General features: G+C 38.5%; 1 protein-coding gene and 1 pseudogene across 2 annotated transcripts in view; both read right to left on the bottom strand.

The window, feature by feature from the left end:
- GLRA2 (glycine receptor alpha 2) overlaps positions 1-25309 on the bottom strand; it is a 180965-nt gene that overhangs the window by 49724 nt on the left and 105932 nt on the right. The window lies entirely within an intron of this gene.
- LOC136385935 (P2R1A-PPP2R2A-interacting phosphatase regulator 1-like) lies at positions 8083-15498 on the bottom strand (annotated as a pseudogene).

Below are 25309 nucleotides of genomic sequence, written 5' to 3'. Positions count from 1 at the left end.
CTTAGGTTCCATTTTATACTTGTGAGCAAGGAAGGGGAGGAGAGAAGTTGAATGAAGACAGTCAGTCTTGTTTCTTGGACTAAAGCTGACTGAAAGTCCTTGCAGTGGTGGATAGGAATTCCAGTGATGACATCGGTTTTCTCCTGCTTTCCATCGTGGCTCCTCAGACAGGGGACTTGGTGGGAGGGGAGTATCAAGAAGCTGAGGTGTTCCCACATCCTGAACTGGGCTTACTGGCTTCTGCCCTTCAGTTTGGCTGTCCCTTGGAGTAGGATGAAGAGGTCAGATCAGAAGGCAGCACGGGCCAAACCTCACACCCTGAACCAGTTTTGAAACTCAGAACCTTATCAGAGTAGGTGGGAAGGCCAGGGCTGAGTGAGGGTGTGCAGGCTCCTTGTCATCAGACAGCAATCACGGTGGCACATCCTGATGCAAACTGGACTCTGAGGTGATCACTGGGTAAGATAGGTGGGGAGTGGGGGATTCTGGGCTACAAAATGGTGGCAGCCTTTAGGAGCCCAGTTCAGCCAGCAGCGATACAGAAGTCATTTCTTCAAGAATACCGAGAATCTTGTGATGACTCCAGGGTACGAAGAGGTTTCTCCAGGCATTGAGTTTTCCCGCTATGAGCACTAGGATGCTACCTCCTGGGGATGGATACAGGTGTTTCTTTGGTGTAGGGCCAAAGAGTATTTCACAACTGAGAATATAGCAAGAAATATTAACTCCACTGAATGGTATAGTCGATGGTAGCCAAGAAAGTTTACTGCCCAACCCCTAGCCTGTGGCCTGGTTTAGCATCATCTCTGTGCTTTCATGTGAGCTCACAGTGGAGGCAGCAGGTTGGCGAGGTTGTCTCCATGGGAGCCACCTTGACAGGAACCTTCCGTTCTTGGCAGGAGACCCTGGGCACTCAGGCCTGGTGTGCGCTAAAGCTCTCGAAGCTAATCAGCTACCGCCTAGCTCACACCATCCAAAGTAAGTGAAATAGAAAAATTCTAGGCCCCCATCATGTTTCAGGTTCCATGTAGGGAGGAGAGAACAGGAAAAGGAGCTGCAGGTCAATCAGAGGTTGGGAATTAATGTGATACAAAAGCCTCTGACTGGGCTGGTGATCTCACTTTTTGTTACTGCAAATTACCAAAGAGCTGGCCTCCACTGTGTCCATTTCCTGTAGCTGAACAGCATTTTGATGCAAGTCAGCTCCATGCCTTTCTCCTCACCTCGAAAACCAGAAGCACAAATCACCCACTAATAATTACTTATTTGCAATAGATATTAGCCTGCAGGAGTTTATAATTAAAAAGAAATCCTACAGCCTCTTGAATAAAATGACACAAATAGATGTGCAAACTCTTTGAAGAAATAAAAAAGGCCATACCATCAGGAGGCATTATTACATTTCAATATGGAACTGTGCAGACTGCTAAAAAGATAAATCGTAAATGTGAAAAGATTTGGGTCGGGCTCATTGAGCACATCAGTTTCTAATATATCAGTTGCATATATGTGCTTCAGAGAGATCAATCTCGGTCCCTTGGTGGAAATCAGTCCTGTAGGTTTATATAAACTAAGAGGAGGCAGCAGGGCTGTGATGGAACGAGCTGTGAGAAGAAGTCTAGGATGTGAGTCTTGGCTTGGCCACTGACAGAATTGGCAGAACTGGCCACATCGTTGTACCTTTCTGGGCTCAGGTTCCTTCTTGAAAATATGAAAGGCTTGTATTATTATCTGTAAGGTTTCTGCTATTCTCTGATTCTATGAGTCAAGAGAAAGAGAAAGTGATGAGAGGAAACTAAGTCAGTAGCAGGATGGCATCGCAATCTCAAGGTGATCAGAGCCTTGAGTCCCAGAAGTAGCCTTCTGGCCATCTGCCTTCTCAGCACCTTCGAAGTCATCCAATAATGCATATTCATTGAGTGCCTCTGTGTGCCAGGCCGAGCTTACCTAAACTGGTGAATTCCTTGCTTACAGACAAATTGTACTGATGAAAAATGTTTACATGTGTAAGACTATGTTTAGCAGATGCATTGAGTCCACTTTGCAAATTTAGTGGGAGCGTCTCCTGTAGACCATCAGCAACTCACAAGACCTTGAATTCCCTCTGCTCTTCTGTGTCAAAGATGTTTCTGGCACTGTAATAACTCTCTCAACTTACATACAGGGAAGCCTAGCGCACTCCCAGGGGTAGCCCTCATCCTTGAGGGAATGGGAGCAGGTAGGTAAAGAACCCAGATTGCCAGTTACTTGGTGGGGTAAGTCTGATGAGCATTCCGCACGATTTTCCAGAGAATCTTCAGTGGGATTGACCCCTGTTGCCCTCCACAGTAATCAACTGAGCAATGTCCTTTACTGGCTTTTGTCCTTTCCTTGTTTACACTCCACACACTCCCACGTGTCCTTTCTGAGACCACATCCTAACTGAACCATTTGCATCCAAACACTTGGTATAGGATTTTGCAGTTCACTGAAACAAATGACCTGAACCTAAAATAGATCAGGGAAGCCTGACACAAAAATGATGCCTGCCACATCATCCATCATTTAGAACCAGGAGGGCAAACAAACAGCCATCCTTCTGAAATTTTTCCTATTGACAAAAGCCTTGTATTTCGCTGGTTTGTACATCGTCAATGAGAATCAAGTGTTGACAGGGTTCAAAAACCAATCTTGAGAAGTAAGTAGAAATCAATTTGAGATCTATATTACCCATATAATTTAACACTCACAACCCCTCCTTTTGCTCTGCACACCTAGTTTTAAATTGCTGAAGTTAGAATTATGTAACTATAATAAAAACTAATATATCCTATCAAATATGAGACAAGAATTATTCAGCATATAACAACCTTCCTGGGAACAGGGAAATAATGAGAGCACCTTATTTTCAGTAACATCATATAAATAATCTGTTTCATGTAAGGTATGAAGTTTGTTAGGGACACTGAGTTACAATTATCTTTTGAGCCTATAATAATGTAGATATTAGAAAGTACAAATTACTTCTGCTGACAGGACATCAATGAAAAATGTTAACAGCATTATATTAAAAGATCAATACAGATTTAGTGTTAATAGTGCATGGTAGGCAGCCTTCTAAAATGGCCCCCAATGATTCTTGCCTCCTATTATTCATACCCTTAGGTAACCCCTCTTCCCTTGACTATGGGCTGGCTGAACCTAGCAGCTTGCTTCTAACAAATACAATATGGCAAAAGTGATGGGATTTTACTCACATAATTAGTTATAAAAGAGACTTTCCATCTTGCTTGCACTTTGTTTTGTTTTTAATGAATTATTTTTTTAAGTGAGAGGAGGGAAAGGTAGACTCCCGCATGCTCCCCGACTGGGATCTACCCGGCAACCCATGTCTGGGGCCGATACTCTGCCCATCTAGGGCTGATGCTTGCAACCAAGCTGTTTTTAGCACCTGAAGTGGAGGCTCCACTTAGCCATGCTCAGCACCTGGGGCTGACGTGCTCAAATCTATCAAGCCATGGCTGCAGAAGGGGAAGAGAGAGACAGAAGGAGGAGGGGAAGGTGGAGGGTAGAAGCAGATGGTCATTTCTCCTGTGTGCCCTGATCAGGAATCAAATCCAGGACTTCTACACCTCAGGTCGACACTCTGCCACTGCTACTACTGAGCCACCCGGCCAGGGTGTATGCTTGCACTTTCTTGCTTGCTGGCATTTTTGCTCTGGCTCTTCTCTTGCCACCTTCATGGCCAGGACTACTGGGCAAGGAACTGAGGGTCACATTCAGCAAACAGTCACTGAGGAACTGAGACCTCAATCCAACAGTCTAAAAGTAAAAATCCTGCCAACAACCACATGAGTAAGTGTGGAAGTTGACCCTTGTCTAGTTGTGCCTTCATGTGAGGCTGCAGTCCCAGTTGACACCTTGATTCTAGCCTCCTGGGAGACCTTGGAACAGGTCCCAGTTAAGTTGTACCTGGATTCCTGACCCACAGAATCTGTGAGGTTAAAATGTTTCAGCCACTGAGTTTGGGGGAAGGGGTGATAATGTTATGCAGCAATAGATAACTAGTATATTATGTCTTTAGGAAAAGGAGGGAGAGAGCTGGGAGATAAATTGCTTATTTGGGGCCTCACAAATCCAAAACATGATAAGATTTGATTACTTACTTTTGGACTTTTTAAAAAGTAAAGTTTAGTTAAAAATAACAGATAAAATATCTGTGAAGATAATTAATCAGTACAACAAAATAAGAATCATAATGTATTCATTTTTAATCTACACATTCAAGTAGGTTCCCAGCTTTAGCATGTATAAAATAACTATTAAAAATAAATACACGGTCCTGTCTGGGTAGCTCAGTTGGTTAGAGCATTGTCCTGATGTGCCAAGGTTGCAGGTTCAGTCCCTATCAGGGCACATTCTAGAATGAGTCAACCAATGAGTGCATAAATAAGTGGAACAACCAATCAATGTTTCTCTGTCTCTCATTCTCTCTTTCTCCCTTCCTCTGTCTCTAAAAATTAATTAATTAAAGAAAATAAATTTAATTATGCTGGAGTCCCAGCCAGCAGACTACTGCACATGGGGTAAATCTGTCCTGCTACCATACCTATTCATAAAATGTTGTCTATGGCTCTCTAGTCTCTGTTTACAATGGTAGAGTTGAGTAGTTGCAACAGAGATCTTACAGCTCAGAAAACCTAATACATTTACTGTCTAACCCTTTACAATATTTTTAACTACTGATATAATCATATATTGTAATTCAAGCTAACCACCATCTGAAGTAGTCTAAATTAATACATTTTTCTACATTTTGATCAATGTATGATGTAAAACAGAATAATTTGTACTCTAAAACATTTCATTGTAAATTTTTTTCTTTCTGGAATCATTTAAATTCTTGATTTTTTTTGTTGCCATTATGTATACAGATATATGGTCCCAAAATGAATGTATATTTTTAGCAGTAAATCATCAAATCATTGTAAACTGTTCCTCGTGTGTGAGATGCTGAGAGATAATGTTTAGTTCCTGGCCTTGGGAAACCTGTTCTATAGTGGTAAAGAAAATAGATGATGGCCAAGTGCTCTCTCAGTGCTGGGTTGAAGTGGTGGTAAAACCCATTAGCACCAACATTCAAAACTTTCGGGATCCAAATCAGATCATGCCTCTTCCTAGCTCTACACCTTGGGCAAGATACTAAATCATTCTGTGTCTCAGATTTCTCAGCCCCAAACTGATACATTGATGGAGCCTATCTCATAGGTTTGCTGTAAGGATTCAGAGAAACATGAAATAATAAGTGGGTAGTGCTTAGAACTGCGCCTGGAACCTTGTCAATGCTCAAACATATTAATTCTCATCATCATGGTGGAGTTGACCTCTTGTACTCCCATCCACCATTATGGTTAATGCCTTGACTACTACAAATTAGTTAGATTAATTAATGGTTTTATCCAATTTAAAATCCTCATTAAAGTTAAATGTGGGAGTCAATCTCATCTGACTTTCCTAAATGGAAGGTCTTGAGAAATTTCAGGAAACTGCTGTACTTGAAATCAAAGCCATCAGTGAAGGGCTAGTTTTCTTGAGATTATTCTTGTTTGAAAATTATCCTTTGTCCTGATATGGCCCAGCTTTACCTTTAAATCTAAAAATGTTAATTTCAGGAAACTGGGTGAAATTATTGCTGTGGAATTTTAGATAAACATGATGCACACTATATTATCTCAAATGCTACTTAGAGATTCATTTATGCTTTTATAACTCATAATTGAATTTGATCTTTTCCATAAACTTTTGTTGAGCTTTATCCAATATGACTCATGGTGGTAATATTGAAGGCATTCTGTTTATGAATAACATTATGAAAATAATAGATTTGCATAATTTTGCCCAATTTTTTCTTAACATTTAGAAGCACATTGACACCATCAACAATTAGTATTGTGTGTGTTGTATAGACTACATTGATCTTTCAAAAATATTTTAATAAATAATTCATTCTATCTCCATATATCACAGTTGTGCAGATACTGAGATCAGAGAGCATGAGAGATTTTCCTGAAGCACAGAACCAGTTAAGAGCAAAGCCAGGCTTGGACTAGGATTCTTGGTCCAACTTTATTTCTACTATGACATCATATATTCATTCTAGTTTTAACACTTGGAATATTTTTATTGTACTTTAATTCTTTCAACATTAAATTTTCTAGAATCTTAGATCTAACAATTAGTTAGAATATTTCATTAACCAGAATGCTTCCTGTAATAACTCTTTCCAGGTGATTTATGCCTACAGAAAGGGTTGGTACCAAATGATCTCTTATACCTTCTCCTGTTCATTTATTTGTCTTTGATCATTGGTAACATTAAAATTAAGAAATTTGTTGGGGTAACACTAGTTAAGAACATTATATAAATTTCAGGTGTACAACTTTATAATATAGCATCTACTCTATTGTGTGCTTTCTCCTGAACTCTAGTTTTCTATCACCATCTATTTGACCCCCTTTACCCTCTCCATCCTCCCACATCCCTTTCCCTCTGGTAACTACCATTCTGTTGTCTGTATCTATGATTTTTTCATCAGAACTTATCACTTTACTTATTCACATAAATAGAGTTCTTCATTGTTTTTTCTAAAAAGTTCAAGCGTAGCATGTTTCTATTTATTAGCAGCTTGAAGATGTATAATTGAATCTTCAACATAGTTCTTATTTGGAAAACTCTTTGAAATATTACTACATTACTTTTAAGGGCATACACAGAAATTAGACATTCAAGTTCTATAAATAAACAGAATTTTAGAAAATATATGAATAATAGTCTAAATCCCTGGTCGGCAAACTGTGGCTCACAAGCCACATGCAGCTCTTTGGCCCCTTGAGTGTGCCTCTTCAACAAAATACCACGTGTGGGCGCTACCTTGATAAGGAATGTACCTACCTATATAGTTTGAGTTTAAAAAATTTGGCTCTTAGAGCGTCGGCCTAGCGTGCGGAGGACCCGGGTTCGATTCCCGGCCAGGGCACACAGGAGAAGCGCCCATTTGCTTCTCCACCCCTCCGCCGCGCTTTCCTCTCTGTCTCTCTCTTCCCCTCCCGCAGCCAAGGCTCCATTGGAGCAAAGATGGCCCGGGCGCTGGGGATGGCTCTGTGGCCTCTGCCTCAGGCGCTGGAGTGGCTCTGGTCGCAACGTGGCAACGCCCAGGATGGGCAGAGCATCGCCCCCTGGTGGGCAGAGCGTCGCCCCTGGTAGGCGTGCCGGGTGGATCCCGGTCGGGTGCATGCGGGAGTCTGTCTGACTGTCTCTCCCTGTTTCCAGCTTCAGAAAAATGAAAAAAAAAAATTTGGCTCTCAAAAGAAATTTCAATAATTGTACTGTTGATATTTGGCTCTGTTGACTAATGAGTTTGCCTGCCACTGGTCTAAATTATACGATATAATTCTGTTTTTGCTACAATTTGTGTGTGTAAGAGAGAGAGAGAAAGAGAGAGAGAGAGAGAGAGAGAGAGAGAGAGAGAGAGAGAGAGAGAGATGGAGTACAGGAGGAAGAGAATATCCTTGTGTGTTTCTCCATCAGTGAGAAAGTCTTGGGATGGGTGAATCTCTTGTTTCAAAGTTTATTGGCCCTGGCCAGTTGGCTCAGTGGATAGAGCATGGCTCAGCATATGGACATCCCAGGTCAGGGCACAGAAGAGAAGTGACCATCTACTGTTCACTCCTTTCCTCTTCCACTTCTCTCCCCCTTCTCTCCCTCTCCCCCTCTGTAGTCAATGGCTCAACTGGTTCTAGCATCAGTCCCAGGTGCTGAGGATAGCTCAGTTGGTTTGAGTGTCTTCCTCAGGTGCTGAGGATAGCTCGGGTTGGTCCAAGCACATCAGCCTTAGGTGCTAAAAATAGCTCAGTACTCAAGCATCAGCCCCAGAGGGGTTGCTGGGTGGATCCTGCTAGGGGTTCATGCAGGAATTTGTCTCACTTCTCCCCTCCTCTCACACACACACACACACACAAAAGTTCATTTACTATAATAAATGGAGAATGCAAATCAGCAGGGGACACAGGAGAGTTTGTTACAGTGTTGACTTTATCTGGTGAGTTACAAGGAGATCGAGACTGCTGTTGTTTCCATCAAGAACATCTGAACAGATGATAGACACACATTCATACCAGAACAAAACACGTTGGTTGTGTCTTAGAAAAATCTCTTTGGCTGATCTTTAAATACAATTTCACCTTTTCTTGATAATGATCCAAGGGTACTTGATCTAATAGTGTTAGTAGAACTTTGGGAATAGGACTTGCAAGCAAACTGGTGCAACTCACACAAGTTTGTAAAGATGGAGAAATTGCTGGTGGGAGAAACTGCTGAGGATACTAGAATTAAATCAATACCATTGGAAATTGTCACTCAAGTTCAAACTTTCTTCCCAAGTTTGACTTATCTGTATTGTATAATACTTTGTACCACCCATTCATGCATTCCTTCTTTATTTATTAAATCCATGCCATTTTCCTGTTTGATTTAATGAAGGTGACTGATAGAAGTATGCATGGGAGAAGGTGGCAAAAACAGTGTTATATAATAAATGTACTGTTTCTTTTAGTTCTTAATGTGTCAGCTTGCAACACCTGTGAATTATCACCAAGCTCATTGATCAAAGGAGTGCTGTTGGATCTTCTCGGACGTTGCCATCAGCTAATGAAATTCCCTAATTTTTTTAGATAAGGAAAGGAAAGCAAAAGGGCAAGATTATTTTTTTAAAGGGCAAGATCATTTAAATAGTTATTAGTATTATATTTATTTGGACAGTTTCAAATTTTAATAAATCATAGGCTTGAGATATTATTCAGCTCAAAAATTATTAGTAATCCATGGAAATGTGCTTAATTCAGACTGGATGGTATTGACAAATCTTTTCTATTTTGGAAATAAATCTTTTCTATTTTAAAAATAAATTTTAGCCAAGTTATCTGCTTTCTAGAATTTATTATATTTTTCTCTTGGCATAGTTTCAACTATAATTTTTTTCCCAGATAGATTAATTTTCCTGGCATTTTTCTTTGGAATTTAATTTCTCTGATCATTCAGCTTATCCAGAAATTGACAACTCTTTTTGGATCAGTATGAGTCATTCTCGTATATCAAGAATAACAAGAAGTAGGATTGCCAATGTGTTTATTATCTCTTCATACAACTGAAGTGATAGGAAAGACAGAACATTGCCACTAAAGGGCTTTTGAAAATGCATGTATGGACCTGGATATTATTATGCTAAGTGAAATAAACCTGGGAGAGAAAGACAAATATTATATGACCTCACTTATACATGGAATCTAATGAACACAATAAACTGAGGAACAAAATATGAACAAAGGCAGGGTCACAGGGAACAGATGGACAGCTGTCAGAGGGAAGAGGGATAAGGTGATGGATGGGATCAGAGAAAGTGAAAGGATTAGCCAAATTATATATACATAACACAGATACAGATAATAGGGTAGCAAGTCCATCCTCTCTCACTTGAATGACTATAGGAGCCTCCTAACTAGTAACCCTGCATCTTCCCTTGTTCTTCCAGAGTTTATCATCAATAAAGCAGCTGAGGTAATCTTTTAAAATATAAATCGTATAATGTCTCTTCTCTGTTCGGATCCTCCCATGGACCATGTTTCACTTAGAAAATAAGCTGGAATCATTCCAATGGCCAACAAGGACCTACACGGTCCATCCACCATAATAACTTTGACCTCATATACTAACCTTCCCTTCAGTCTTTACTTCAGACACACTGTCCTTTTTGTTGCTCCCATCTTAAAGTCTTCATACTGTTTCCTCTGCCTGTAATGTTCTTTCCTAGTTGTCTGTGTACCTTTCTCCTTCCTTAAGTCAGTCTTTTCTCAATAGCATCTTCTCAGTGAGGTCTATTCTGATCACAGTCTTTACAATTGTATCCCTCCTATTTAGGCTCTCAATCCCCTGTTGACCATTTTTTTTTATTGCATGGTACATATTCCTCCCAAAGTACAACACAATTTTTTTTTATGTTTCTTGTTTATTATCTGTTTCTCTTGCCTTGAATGTAATCTATAAAAGTATGTGGGAATTTTTCACTCATAAATTCCAAGATAACCTGGCACATAGTAGATATTCCATAAATATTTCTTAAATGAATTTGTTGACTGAAAAAATTTTCCAGAACCTAGTTTGCAACAAATAAATTCATTGAATGACCAGTTTACCATATTTACAATTTATCAAATTACCAAATTATTTTACCACTATTTGTAGAGAATTGGCCTGTTTCCAGTTAACTGTTGGATGTGCCAAGAATCATCTTAGAGTAGGAATCAGAAAAAGTTTTTCTGTAAAGGCCCACATAATAATTATTTTAGGTTTGGACCATACTTTCTCTGTTACAACTACTCCATTCTGTTTTTGTGGTACAAAAACAGCCACGCACATTATGTAAATGAGTGACTGTGACTACATTCCAATCAATCTTAGTTATAAAAACAGATAATGGGCTGGATTTGGCCCATGAGCCATGGCTTGGTGATCCCTGTTCTAAAGGACACTGGACCCCTTAAGGGAGATTGAAGGGATTAGGTCACATACCTAAAGTCAGGTCGGCTAACCTCAAGGGCTCTTTATCTATTCAGACTGGATTCAATTTCTGTATCTGCATGAACTTACTCTATCCTGTTGGGTAAATGAGTTAATGCTCATTTTTTAAAAATCTTAAAATTGCAAAAATTTAAATCCATCTATAGTAGTGGTAATAAATTGAGAAAGTGTATATGACAAGGACAAAATTTTTATATATAGTTGGGCATTGTCTTTTTTTCCCCCTTTTCTTCTGAGAAGAAGGCTTCGTTATTGCTGGGGCTGCTGCCTCTGTGATGAGATTGGTTCATTGAGCATTCATCCTATTGAGTATGTAGAAACAAAATCAAGGCAAAAGAAGCCTAAACCATAGTATATTGATTGATACTGGAAAGGATACAAAGCTACTCTAGTGAGAACAAAAAATTAATTTGGAAAGGAGGAGAGCACAAAAGCCATCCTGAGATGGATTTCAGGAAGAGAGTTCTAGAAGTTTGGAAGAAGTAAGGGTGAAGGCAGCTCTCATGTGCTGCTTTGTAGACCGGAGGGGGTGCTGGAGGGTGCATGGAGGGATGGAAGGGGAGGGAAGGAGGGATTCTAAGAAGTATTACTCTGTGTTATCAATGTAATTCTCCTGGAGTTTTTAGAGAGAATGTAGTAAAGGTGAAAACTACAATTTAATTTTACAGTGTAGGTCTTGGAATAAAACCATTTTATTGCTTGGCCTGGAGGCAATCTAACTTTGTTAGGATTACATAAGTACAGCACTAAGCAGAGCCTGACACAGAACTTAAAATGGTAATTATATAGTTTTTGCTATGGTAGTTATACCTGACGAGGGGGAGATAAGGGAGAGCTGTGTAGAGAGTAAACTCTTAAGTTGAATTTTATAAAATGAGTAGGTGTTTGTCAAACAGGTAAGTGACATGACTATGAGCTCAGGCTTTGGAACGAAAGTCTGGACTTTGAAACATGCTGCGGTCACTTCTTATATGCCTTTGGATAAGTTACACCAAATCTATATGATTCAGGTTCCTGGGAATGAAAATGACAATAACTAAAAGTATAAGGGAATTGTAGAAATCAGATTTGATAACCCATGAAAGGTATTTAGAAGAGAGATGACATGTAATTAAATTTATCTTGTGTTAGTCAATGTTATGAGTTTTCAATCTTCACTACTGGAACCAAATAGCATGTGAAAAAGAGGAGGCCTGTCATGGATACATTCATCCCTAAGACCATGACCATGACCATAGTCATCACCATCTTCGATCATCATCATCAAGCACTGTTTTTTTGAGGGCTTATATTCTTTTTTTTTTTAATTGAAATGATTAGGGTAACACTAGTTAATATAATTATAAAGGTTTCAGGTGCCCAATTGTACAACACATTTCTGTACATCGTATTGTGTGTCCACATGCCCTCCCAAGTCAAGTCCTCCTCCGTCACCATTTATGCCCTCATACCTTCCTGCACCTCCTCCAACTCACAGCGGTCACCGGTGTTGTCCATTTTGTTTGTTTGGCCCCCGATTTCTTTTTCTCTATCCTTCATTTCCCTCAGAAATCTTACCTTTTGAGACAGCATAGCTGGACCTGGAGATCATTATGCTAAATGAAATAAGCCAGTCGGAGAAAGACAAACACCACGTGATTTCACTCATATGTGGAATCTACAGAACAAAATGGACACTTACATTCTTACTTCAAGATTTTGCACTTAGGACTCATAATTGAGACATAAATCCCTGAACATAGGATGCACTTCAGCAGTTGAATTTTATAAATAAAACTATACATCTGAAAAAGTGGTTCAGAAAGGAAGAAAGCAGCAAAAGAATGATGTCCTGCTTTTTGGCTGGAACTAAAGACTCATACAGTCTGGAACCAGAGCCATGCTTCAGGACTCTGGACATCGGGCCCAGAGGATGGGCATTCTCCTGGTCTGGTTCTATGAGAAGTTCATAGACCTCTGATAATCAAAGGGGAAGAGACAAAATCGCTAAAGTGTGTACCTAAGTGGACCTTTTCATTAACACCAGAGATCAGGACTAAAGTTGCTGAACTCAAGGCATGGCCTAGAGTAGGAAATACTATCTCTGCACGTGTTTGGAAGCATAGTCCTGCAGATGCCAAAGTCAAACTGCCATGTGGAAAAGTAGAGAACGTAAGTCAGTGATGATGGTGCTCTGGCTCTTTGTTACTTTTCTGCTGCCCCAAATATAAGATGTGTTTTCCTTAAGGTAAATTACATTTTCCATATATGCACTTAAGCTTTGATAAGTTCAAGACTTTAATAAATCTACCGGATACTTCAATAACTGTACAGAGAATCCTGCTGCAACTGCCCTTGCACTCTGTGTACCCCTTGACCACTCTTAGTTTGTTCCTGCCTGGGGATTTTATTGTTGCACACTCTCTGCCTATCTTTGGCTTGCTTCTTCCATCATTCAAGTCTCTGTTCAAATGTCCCTTCTCAGAGAAGTCTTCTCTGATCACTTAACTGAGTTCTCCTCATTCGCACCTAACATTTTACCATTCCAACACTTGACTATGCTTTATACTTTTTCTTAGCACTTATTGCTACCTATGCATCTATTCTGCTTTAATTTTTGTTCACTTGCTTGTTTGTTATTCATATGTTTCATTATAAGAAAAGTTCTATGAGGACAAGAGCTTTTCCTGTGTTAATTATTTACCACTGCATGTATCCTCAGTACTTGGAATATAACCTGGAACAGAATAGATGTTCATAAATATTTGTTGAGTGAATGAATAAATGAATACTAGAGTAGGAACTCATTTCCATTTGACTGACAAAGAAATTGAATTCCCAATAAGTTCAGTGATCGTCCCAAGGTCAAAGATGTCATGACAGGAACCCTAGCTGTCTGTCTCCTAGCTTTAGTACCCTATCATGTATGATGAACATGTATTTGAGTGACCACCATATGCTAATCATGGTACAAAGGATGATCTGGAAGATATAAAAAGTACAAGAGGTGGATTTGGCCCTCAAGGATTTTCTAGTCTAATACTGAATGAATATATGTATAACATATACAGTTTGAAGGATACAAACTTTACTTAATATTGCTTATTCTAGAGATGTATTTCTCAGCTGTGACTGCCCTATAAAATAACTGTCTGGACCTGGAAAACATTATGTTAAGTGAAATAAGCCAGTCAGAGGAATATAGTACCATACAATTTCATTCATATGTAGAATCTAATGAACAAAATAACATGTAAAATAGAGACAGACTCATACCTGCATAGCAGGCTGACAGCTGTTGCTGGGGGGTGAGGGGAGTGGAGGGATTGAGCAAAAAAGGATAAAAAGAAAAAAAGAAAAGAAACTCATGAACATAAGACAACAGTGTGGTGATTTCCAGGGGTGGGGAAAGGTGGAGGAGGATCTAGGGGGTAAATGGCGATGGACAGAGACTTGACTTAGCAAGTGAAACCACAACACAGTGTACAGAGACATGCTGTAGAATCGGGCACCTGAAACCTGTATACTTATGTTAACCAGTGCCACCTCAATAAATTCAATTAAATATAATAAATGTGAAACTTAAAAACAATACCCATATTAGGACCTCACCTCATACAAATTAAATTAGAATCTGTAGGACTGGGTCCCAACTTTGGTATTTTCTAAAGTTCATGTGACTAACATGGAATCCCTGCATCAGAAACCACTGTTGTGGCCCAATGTGTCTCAAATTGTAAAGTGCACCAGAATCACCAGGGGATCTAGTTAAATTGCAGATTGTGGTGCAGTACAGCTGTGAAAGGGCCCGAAATTCTACATCTCTAACAAGCTCCTAGGTAGGTGATGCTGATACTGCTGGTACTCAGCCATAATAAAGAGGTTCCCGAGTGTAAGACGTGATCCGTGTTAGAGAATAAAGTCTTTGTACAGCCATTGTATAAATATGCAGAGAGCCATGTCATAACACAGTTGGACCCCATGTTTCATAGGGAGGTTTCATTGAGCTTGGGGAAAATTGAAAAACAACAGTGTACAAATGCAAGCAACTGAACCCGGTATAAAACACAGCCCGCAAGTACTGGAAGGGTGCAGAGGGAAGCAATTAAGAAAATATCCTAAGAATGGAAAATGAGTAGTGCCAAGCTATAGAAACCTCCTTCTGGACTGATTCTAAGAATGAAGCAAATCCAGAAGTGCAGCTGTGGGGAAGAGTGGTCCTTGAAGAGTCAGAAAGAGTTTGTACAGGAGCCCCCTGCTTGGATTATTTTCATCAAGAATAGCAGATTTTGGCCTGACCTGTGGTGGCGCAGTGGATAAAGCGTCGACTTGGAAATGCTGAGGTCACCAGTTTGAAACCCTGGGCTTGCCTGGTCAAGGCACATATGGGAGTTGATGCTTCCTGCTCCTCCCCCCTTCTCTCTCTCTGTCTCTCTCTCTTCTCTCTCTCTCTCTCTCTCTCTCTCTTCTTTCTAAAATGAATAAATTTAAAAAAATTTTAAAAAAGAATAGCAGATTTCTTAAGGGAGTCTGATATAGCAAGGAGCAAATTAGGGGTGGCTTAAAGGAAATGAAGTGAGGTTCATTCTAGGTGTCCTTTTCCAGAGCACAGGAAGAAGAAGGGGAAGCCACCATCACAAGAGTAATAGAGACCCTCTGCTCCCCGCCTCCCAGACGATCCCCACATCATTGATGCTCCCAACAGCCCAGCATGGCTTTGGTCTCACCTGCCTGTTGTTACCCAGCTTCTCCCATTTACAAAATGAAACTTCGGGATTCTGAGGATTTACCCAAGTAAGCCCTTACTTCCATTTTCAGAGAATTCCCAAGTTCAGATAACCCCTGATCAGTGTGGATAGCACACCTCACTTGCTTGTTTCTAGCCAAACAGCTCTCACTCTCCTCCATTTTGGAATACCTTGAAAATCCAGGGGACTGTGTCCTTCACTACCAAATATTTTCAGTATCTAATATGCTGAGGGCACTTCATGTGAGTATAATTTTACCAGAAGTGGATGCTTATTTCAAAGACTGAAAATGGGTTAGGGGTGGAAATGTCCACGTACTAACGATGATGTGTGGCGAGACAACTCCAAGAGGGAGAACAGAGTGGTGTCTTTCTTCTACCTCAAGGACATCAGGATGACCCTGCCCTCATTTATGTCCGGGCCTCCATATTTGATTTCTGTTCAGACAAGTGAAGCAGTGACTGGATGACAGCTTTGAGAAAACATGTTAAACAAAGTTCATCACATATGTTCCAAGTTAGTTATGTTCTTCGGAGTTTTACATTTCAACCCACCTGATTTTATAGTGGGATATCTGAATATAGTAACATGGAGGTAAACTATAACTGAGTGAAATGTTCTAATATAACATGTAAATTTATATTTTAATATAGTGTTATATTTTAATTATATAATTTATAGTATAAAGCAATTATAATATAACATAAGGCATAGCTTTACTTTGAAATCTCTCAACACTCTGATCCTTACACCTGGAAGAGCACATTGTTCCCTATCCACAGGTTTAGAATTACAAAGTATGGGAAAAATAGTGTCTGGAATGATTTAAAAGTTCCTACTTGAACTTCATTTATTACCAAATTTTTCCCTCATGAAACAGTAATACTACTTTCACACATGATTAAGGTGTTGGTGTTATTCAATTTAAACAGAAGAAGAATAAAGAATAGATTCACATTTGCATGTAATTATCTCAGAGACAGTGTGCTCTACAGTGAATGCTACACTATGATATTTAAACTGTTGACATGTATATTCAGGAATATAGAAAGTGTTACTGATATCATTATGCAGATAATAAACAAAAGGGGTATAGAAAAAATTATTTCTTCTACCGTCTACCCAAAAATACACTTCTCAGAGTCAGCATTCACAAAAGAATATTCTTTTGATTTTTAGTTAAGTAACATACCAGAGAATTCTCTATTCTCTAATTCTAGAATAAGTAAAATAAGTCCCATGTAAAAGAGAACAAGCTAGGGATGCCACAGCTAAGCTTTTTTCAGACTTACAAATACAGGCAAATATGGCTCCTGGTTCCTCTTTTGGCGAAGCAACTGAAAATGAGACCCTACTGTGCTTGGGGACATTGGGTGGAGCTGAGGAGATCATGGTGAAATACAAGGCAAAGGAAAGGCTGTTTAAAGTTTAATTTTTAAAAATGCAGTGCACAATCTATTTATTTTGTCCATGCTGAATAGATTGCTATTAGAATTCCTTAATGAATAGAAGGAGATTCACTCCTTAGGTCATAATGGCCAGGCTTCATTAGGGAGGAGGCTGAAAGGAGTGGTTGGAGGTTCTCTCTAATGAGACACGAGACATTTTTGTTTTCCCAAGGTGAACGGTAGAAGAAACATTTAGATGTATTTTCCCTTCCTGCCATATTTACTTCGTTATCATGTCCCGAAAGAGCAAAAGAACCCAAGGGAACAGGGATTTTGTTAATTTTATTTTTCTGAATAGAGCTTAATTTGCACACCACGAAGAAAAATTGATTCTTTTTTATGTCTGCTACTCCGTTGAGTGTGTCCTACACAGATAATCAATTCCTTGTCTCAAGTTGGTTTGCCTATTTAATTAACTTAGAGGTTTAATGGAGACAAACATGATTAAAACACAGTTTGAGAAAGCTTTCAGAATTGTCATTTATTATATATAATAATATATCATCAGAGATTTCCCTGTAGTAATTATGGTGTGTTTAGATTTTGTTTTCATTGCCCTGGTGTTTTATTAGTTCTTGAAGGTGATTAGTGCAGTAGTCTTGTGATAATCAGAAATGAAAATATTGTTATGCTTTAATATATGCAATATAATATTACTGGGGTTGGTATATCATGTTTCATATGAATCTATAACTTGGTGTTCTATTTGGCATATTTAGAAATCATGCATTGAACAATCATTACATATCATCAAATAACATTCAAAACAATGAAGAGTTTTAAAGACTGATTTTTGGATATCAATTTTTATATATGATTAATATTTTAGCATAAATAAACAAAATCCATATATTTCTGATGAGATAGAGGAGAAGACAGACAGGAATATATATTTGGGATTAGATTGGTTAGGTCAGAGAAAACTTAAGTATGAGGGAGAAAGATATCATGTTGCATCTTTGAGTGTATTTACTTTAAACATTTCTTTTTAAAGTTTTTTAAATCTCAGCATTAAAATAATGCTTATTTAAAGTTAAATATTAATTTGTTTTAAGTATTTTTAAATAATTCAGTAGTGAACTTATTCTTCTCATTGTCCTCTTTATTATTATTATTTTTTTCCAAAGTTAGAAGCGGGGAGGCAGTCAGACAGACTCCTGCATGCACTCTACCTGGATCCACCTGGCATGCCTACCAGGGGGCAATGCTCTGCCCATCTGGGGCATTGCTCCATTGCAACCGGAGCCATTCTAGTGCCTGAAGTGGAGGCCATGGAGCCATCCTCAGTGCCCAGTCTAACTTTGCTCCAATGGAGCCTTGGCTGTGGGAGGGGAAGAGAAAGATAGAGAGGAAGAAGAGGGGGAAGGGTGAAGAAGCAGATGGGAGCTTCTCTTGTGTGCCCTGACCGGGAATCGAACCTAGGACTTCCACACCCTGGGCCAATGCTCTACTGCTGAGCCAACCGGCCAGAGCCTCATTATCATCTTATTTTTCCTAGGGGTGCTATAGCTATTTTGTCAAAGCATAAAGCCATTAGGTACTGTTTTCTCCTTCATAGCCTTAATTTAGATTTAATTCTACAGCTCTTTAAGTACTACCAGTCCTTATACTCTTCAAGTTTATAGTATAGATATACTACAGTGTGCTTATTCATTCAACAATTGATGGGTATTTGTTTTGAGTTGCGTTCAGTTTTAGAATATTGTGGATAATATTACTAAGAACATTTTTATATACAAGCTTCTGTAGACATATGCTTTAATTTCTCCTGGGTAAATATTTAGGCGTAGTGTGGTTGTGTTATATATGCTAAGTGCCTTTTTAATTTTATAATGCAGTTCCATATTATTTTCTTTTTTTAATTTTAATATTTTAAAATGAATTTTAACATTTTTGAATTCCTACCAGCAGTGCATGGAGATTTCATTTGTTCTACATTCTCACCAACATTAGGTTAAAATCAGTGTTTGTAATTTGAAGCATTTTGGCTGTTTAATGGTATCTCATTGTGATTTTATTTTACATTACCTTAATAACTAAAGATGTTGAGCATCTTTTCTTGTGGTTATTGGCCATTTGTATATTTTCTTTGTAGTGTCTGCTCAAACTTTTGATTTATCATTTTATTGGGTTGTTTCTTATTATTGACTTGTAAGAAGGGCTCTTTTTATATTTTGGAGATAAGATTTCTGTTCAGTTATATGTCTTGCAAATACTTTCTCCTAGTCCATGGCTTGCTTTTTTATTTACTTAAAATCAATTAAAAATTTAATAAGGTCCATGTTAGCAATTTTTTCTTATATGGTCTGTGCTTTTTGTGATTTGGCTGAGAAAACTTTGTCTAATCCAGTATCTCAAATATTTTCTTCTATGTTTGGTACTTGGAGGTTAATAATTTTAGTTCCTACATTTAGATGTATGGTTATTCAAGATTCAATTGAGATATCATTTCCTCTTGACTCTTCCTAGAAGTGTTCATCAAACCTTCCTTCTGTACTGTCCCAGAACCATATGTACGTTGACCTGAGAGTACTTACTTGTAACTATTGAAATGTCCATTTTCCCCAGTAAACTGCAAGGTTCAGTGCATAGTGATAGGTCCTGTTCATTTATGAATACCAAATGCCTACACAGACCATGCCTGATAAGAAACAAGGCCTCTAATAATTCTTGTGAACTAAATGAATGAATGAATGCAATTATATAACATTAATTCCTTAAATCATATTTTTATAAGGCACTTTTGCATCAACATTTTATTAAAATCTCACAAAAAACCCATGAAGCAGACATTGTGTTACTTCCATATTTATAAACTTTTATTGGTTCTCCAAAGCCTACTGAACTAAGATCAAAGTATTTAGCTGGACATTCAGAAGTGTCTATGATATCATCTCCCCCTTCCAGCTTTATCTTCTGCTATTCCCTTTCACACATTCAATGCAGCAATTGCGCTGGGTAATGCATTGTTCTCCATCTATGTCCTTGATTTCTGCCTCTTCATATTTATTCAAATTATCTGAGCCACCCTAATATTCTGTCCACCTCATTTCTGCTTGAGAATCTCCTATCCATCTCAAAAGCCAACACTTTTATGGACCTTGTCATGATATGACCAGATAAATAACCAGGTCAATGTGAGTGTTCCTTTATTTACACAACCACAAACCTCCATCTACCTTATCTTAAATAAAATAAATTGTGTTTGTCCTTAGCTTTCTGCCATTTTTTCCTTGATAGTTTTCTCTCCTGGCTGTGCCATGCTTCTTCTGTTAGCAGGCTCTCCTGTTGCTCCTTCCTCCAAATTGCCCTGTTCAGCCTCAATAACCTCAGAGCAGGAGTCATGAGATCTGAATTTCAACTTGGGCTTTCACACACTGGCAGCTGGGCTCAGGCCTACAGTTGTTTTCTTTGCAAAGGAGATCTAGTCCTGCCTGCTTTCGAAGGCTGCTCTGGAAATTAAATAATACAATGGATGGGAAAGTAACATGTAAATTTAACACATCATACAAGTATAAACTATTATGATCATTATTGAAATCAACCAACCCCACTGCTGAAGGCAAATGTGTTTGGGAGGAATGTTTTAGGGCAGGTATATTTTTGGCATTTCCTCAAAATGGTTCTTGCCCCCTGAGTCTCCCTATAACCAAGGCAAGCCTAAATACCACCTTCTTTTTCCTCCCTGCGTTTTGCTTTATGTTTAAATTAGACGGTTTGGGATCCCTGTGTGCAATGTCCAACATCTGTTCATGCTTCCTTGTGTCAGGTTTTCTAAAGTTAATATGAAGGAGAATGGTGACTTTTTTCCCCCAATTTACTCAGGCTTTTGCAGTTGTGAAAACCTGGCCTAAAAGTGGCTGTCACTGTTTTTTTTCTTATGAGGTCCAGGATACAGATGGCAGGAAAGGAAAGTTGAAGCTGAGTAGGCAGTCACTTTCTATTTTCACCACCATCAAAGGGTTTTGCCTCCCTACACAAAACTGTGCGATTACTGCAACTGGGCTGCCCAGCTTCCGTTGCTAACGAACCCTCCCCATCTTTGTTAAACCTTCTCCTCTGGACTCTGTCACCTCTAGTCTTCTTTGTTACGAGTGCACCTTCACATCCCAATTATCCTCTTCCAAGCCATTTGGATTGGTCTGAGACTGAGTCTGGCTCCTCAGATTCAATTTACTTTCCCAACTCCCTCACTTGGGGAAAGTTCAAGTTAGTAATTTAATGACAAAAGGAGAGACCATGGTTAAAAGCACAGCCTACAGTATAACATTTTTTGAATTCAAATTCCACCTCTGCCATACTTCCTTTATGATGATTGCAAGTTGTTGAACTTCTTTTTGCCTTAGTTTGGAAAACTGTGAAATAGACTACTGAAAAGCCTTACTTCATTTGTTGTTAGATTAAATTAGTTAATTAAAGGGTTTAATGAGTTAATCACTTACAGAATTTATTACATTGCTTAGTACCAAGTATGAAGTCAATATAAGTACAGTATACTAATTAACTGAATTAAAGGAACCTAGAACAGACCCAGAAAGCATGTGCCTTTAGACTCTTACCTGTCTAAAAAATAATCTTGTCTCTGTCCCTTACTGGCCAGTCAATCTAAGTCTAGGCAATAAATCTCTGTAAGCCAAATTTCTTCAACTGTAATAATAGTGCCTTCACCAAATAGGGTTGTGTTAAGCATTAGATAATATAATATGTGTATAAATCACTTTTGGCACAGTGCTTTGTACACAATAAGCATGCAATTGAATCGGTTACTTTTATTTCTTGTTACTAAAATTCCCCTCCCTAATTCTTCAATCATGATCTTCTGGAGCACTGTCCAATTGTCTCCACTTATTCCAGAGGGATGGCTTTAATGGCATAGTTCTAAAGTCAAGTTGGAAGGTAGAGGAACTGTTTTTCAAAACACATCTATCTCACTTTATGGGAAAACCAGGCACCTAATATTGCACCAAATCCAGCAAGCCCCAGGTGGACTTTGTTCCAATAGCTGTGATCAGTTCTTGTTCTAGTTTTTCCTTTAGCTAATTACAAAGAGGCAAGATAATGGATTGAGAGCTGTGTTCTGTTTGGATCTAGTTCAAAGTATTTTGCTTTGAAAAAAATGAACCTGCTATTTGCACACATGTGTGCACAGTGTCTACTTAGAGCTCAAAGAAGAAAGACAAAAAATATAGTTTAGTCATTTCTCCATATTTTTCTCAGTTTCCTATTGCCAAATATATAACTTAATTCCCATCCCAGAGAAAGAGCTTGACAAATATAACTCAGTAAGAATATGAAGCACATATAGCCATCAGAAATGGAGAAGAGAAAAATGGAGGCATTAATTGTTTGTCTTTACTAGTATAAGAAAAGGAAGCATATTTATTACTTCTGTGGTTGAAGAAAATCTATGGCTCAAATCAAGGAAAATATACATCTTCTACCTTGCAATTATCTTCTATCTGCCCAAGCCTAGTAATCAAACCATAGGCAGAGCAAGCATGAAATTTGCTGTTCACTTTTATCTCTCTATGCTATTGCTATGTATCATGGAAGTAATATCAGTTGTATAAAATCAATATTTCTCATTAATGTCCATATAGGAAATTTGTTCAGGTCATTTTTACTTATGCCACTATTAAAATTCTTTACATGAAGATGAAGGCTTAAGCACTAATATGTTTTCAGAGATTGAACAATAAAAACTACAACCCTCATTAACCTGTTGTGATTAGTACTAGAGGTTAGCCCTAGAAAGGTACAGTATAAACAAACAAGAAAAAAATTGGTTTTATCAAACTATAAAGCCAAAAGTCAACACTGAATGGAATTATCTTATCCTGTCCTTTCCCTCAAATCAGCATTTAGTATGACTAGTTAAAATGTTTAAGGATAGAGCAATACTTGAAACAATTTAGAACCACTCACTGAGGTAGGAAATAAAATTGATTGTTTGGTAGACCAAGGAGACTTCTAGTTTCTTTTTTAAGCATATTAATTAAAAAAGATAAATAAAATCCATCCTATGAAGTCTTATATCAGCAAAAAACCCCACTAAGTTATGACTGTAAAATAAATTACACTGGTTCAATGCCCTCGGCTTTCCCTTTTGAGATATTGGCTGTAGGGAATGCCATACTCTTTTACCTTGCTTGAACTAACAGGCTTTGATTCCACATTTGTCCCCATTAAAAAAACACAGACATACAACACTGTATATTTTTTAGAAAGCTTAGAATATTATTTGAAAGAAGAACTTTCCAAATATCTACATTGTCCCCATTAGTTTACTAAAATTCATGATCCTCAATTTCTCTATTCCTAAAAATAATCCACTTTATTTCTTTGATTATCGCATTAGTCTATCGAATCTCCAGTTTTCCATTAAACAAAGCAAGAGATGAGTTCTAGTGAGGAGAGGACTCTAGAAATCAGAAAGAAGAGTGTCATTTAGGTACTATCGGGGGAATCTCTGAAAAAAAGTATCTGTGCTGAGAACTGAAAGGGCTGTCCTGCTGGCCACAGATGAGAATGGCAGAGGAGGTCAGGAGTATGGAGAAAATCCAGCAAGACTGGTGCCACAGCTGGGGAAGCGGAATCTGACGGGATAATCCACACCAGAGTAGAGGGTGGGCAGGGCTGTCCCTAAGTGTTGTAGAGAATGTAGAAGTAGATCCCACACATCCTACTTTAACGGGACTCATACTTCTATCCTCTTTCTCATCCAAGATTCCTGAATCCACATCCACATATTGCACTCTGTTGTAATTCTGGAAATTTCAAAAAAAAATTTTTCTGTATCACCACTTCCCACCTTTCACTTTTCTAACATGTGACACCTATGTTGTGTTTGGTGACAATAATGCACAATCCCAATTCACTTATGGGGCTGTCATGGCACTTCTGACCTTGGCCATATCTCTACAGGAGAAAAGGGAAGCACAAAAAGCAAAATGACATTCCTGGTATGATTCAAGTTTGAGGGCAAATGATGAAATGATTGTCAAACCCAGGACCTGCCAAAGTCTCTTGTGCTTCCACGGAAGACTGTTTTCCTTGCCCCAATTATATTATGATAATTACTATCAAGATGGTGTTAATTGGAGCCTCTTCTTCTTCAGATTACGCCATGACCTCTAATAACTTGAATTAATCCATGGGTGTTTCTCAGACCTTTTCATTTTCTTTACCCAATCCCCCTCTATTGCTCATTTAAAAGAATGTAAAGAGAAGAAATCAGGTATATTAGCTTTCTATTGTCCTGTAACGTGTTATCATGAATTTAGTGGCTTAAAAACAATACCCATTTTATTAGCTCATTCTGTATGATGGTTGTCGGATGTGGAAAGGCGTTTTTAGAATTCTGCCTACCACACCATGTCAATAAGTATATGGGAAAGATCCCAGGAATGTCTTTCATTTGAACCAAGTAATTCTCAAGAATCATTTTTTTAAAATCCAAGAAATAGAAAGTTTAAAAAAAAATCTTAGCAAAATAAAAATGATTACCTGCTCAATGGACTTATACATAGCAAGAAGTCCATGTAGCCATAACTTAACAAATTGTACAATAAAATCACAACCGAGTGCAAATCATTGCACACTGTTATGTGAACATTTATAGGAAGCTAACATCCTGACGATGGTGAATAATGAAGAATGTGATTTCCTTCTGAATCTAATGAGTCAGCAGGAACAGTCAATCACCATTGCCCCCTGTTCTCATTGCATCAGATGACTGAAGAGCTGCGTGACTGAATGATCATACCTGATTGTGCCTTGAAATGTCTCTTTCCTGAAAAATTGTTTCTGACATGACACTGACACATGCAAAGGGGTAGGGATAAAGACTTACCTCTTCCAGTATTGGGAAGAGCAGATTCTCATTAGTAGGGGAACTGCCAGGCACGTAACCTAGGCAGATGAACTTAATGAGAAAGAAAGCCCACTGCTCCCTTTAAACCATTGAGTGAGAGGAAATTCTCTTACTTAGGCAGTTTCTCCCTGTTCACATTTGATGTGTGCTTTCTGGCTACTTGAATGTCCTTGAGTATATAACCTTTATAAGAGTACATTATAGATTTTATTAAATAATCTTTGTGGCATCCTTTTTATTAAGTGTTCCTGTGTTCTGGGCTGCCCGGAAGAGGAGCTGCCCCTTTTATCCTAAATCTTTTAGTTCCTGTTCAGAGCCATACTGAACCATTTACAAGTTATAAATATGTATAATTTGGCCTGACCCCTCCAAACTCATACACCAAAGGAGCCATTAGGTATATGCTGGGCCCTCAAAGCCCAATGGACCAGAAAGAACATTTCAACAGGCTTCAGTAATCATTTCACACAGTGAGTTGTGCAGATTCCCACCCAATCTCCTAGTTTTTGTTTGAGTGGTCAAGATCCACATGTGAGTGCTTCCCCCAGTTCATTAGATAATGTTTTAACCTTCTCTTGATTAAACAGACACAATGAGGGCTTAATTTGGCACAAGAAATGTTATCAATAACCAGTCCTTATTCGGGGCTT

The sequence above is a fragment of the Saccopteryx leptura genome, chromosome X, assembly GCF_036850995.1.
Source record: "Saccopteryx leptura isolate mSacLep1 chromosome X, mSacLep1_pri_phased_curated, whole genome shotgun sequence".
Classification (NCBI taxonomy): Eukaryota; Metazoa; Chordata; class Mammalia; order Chiroptera; family Emballonuridae; genus Saccopteryx; species Saccopteryx leptura.
Note: the sequence above shows the minus strand (reverse complement) of the source record. Positions and strands in the feature narration are given on the sequence as shown.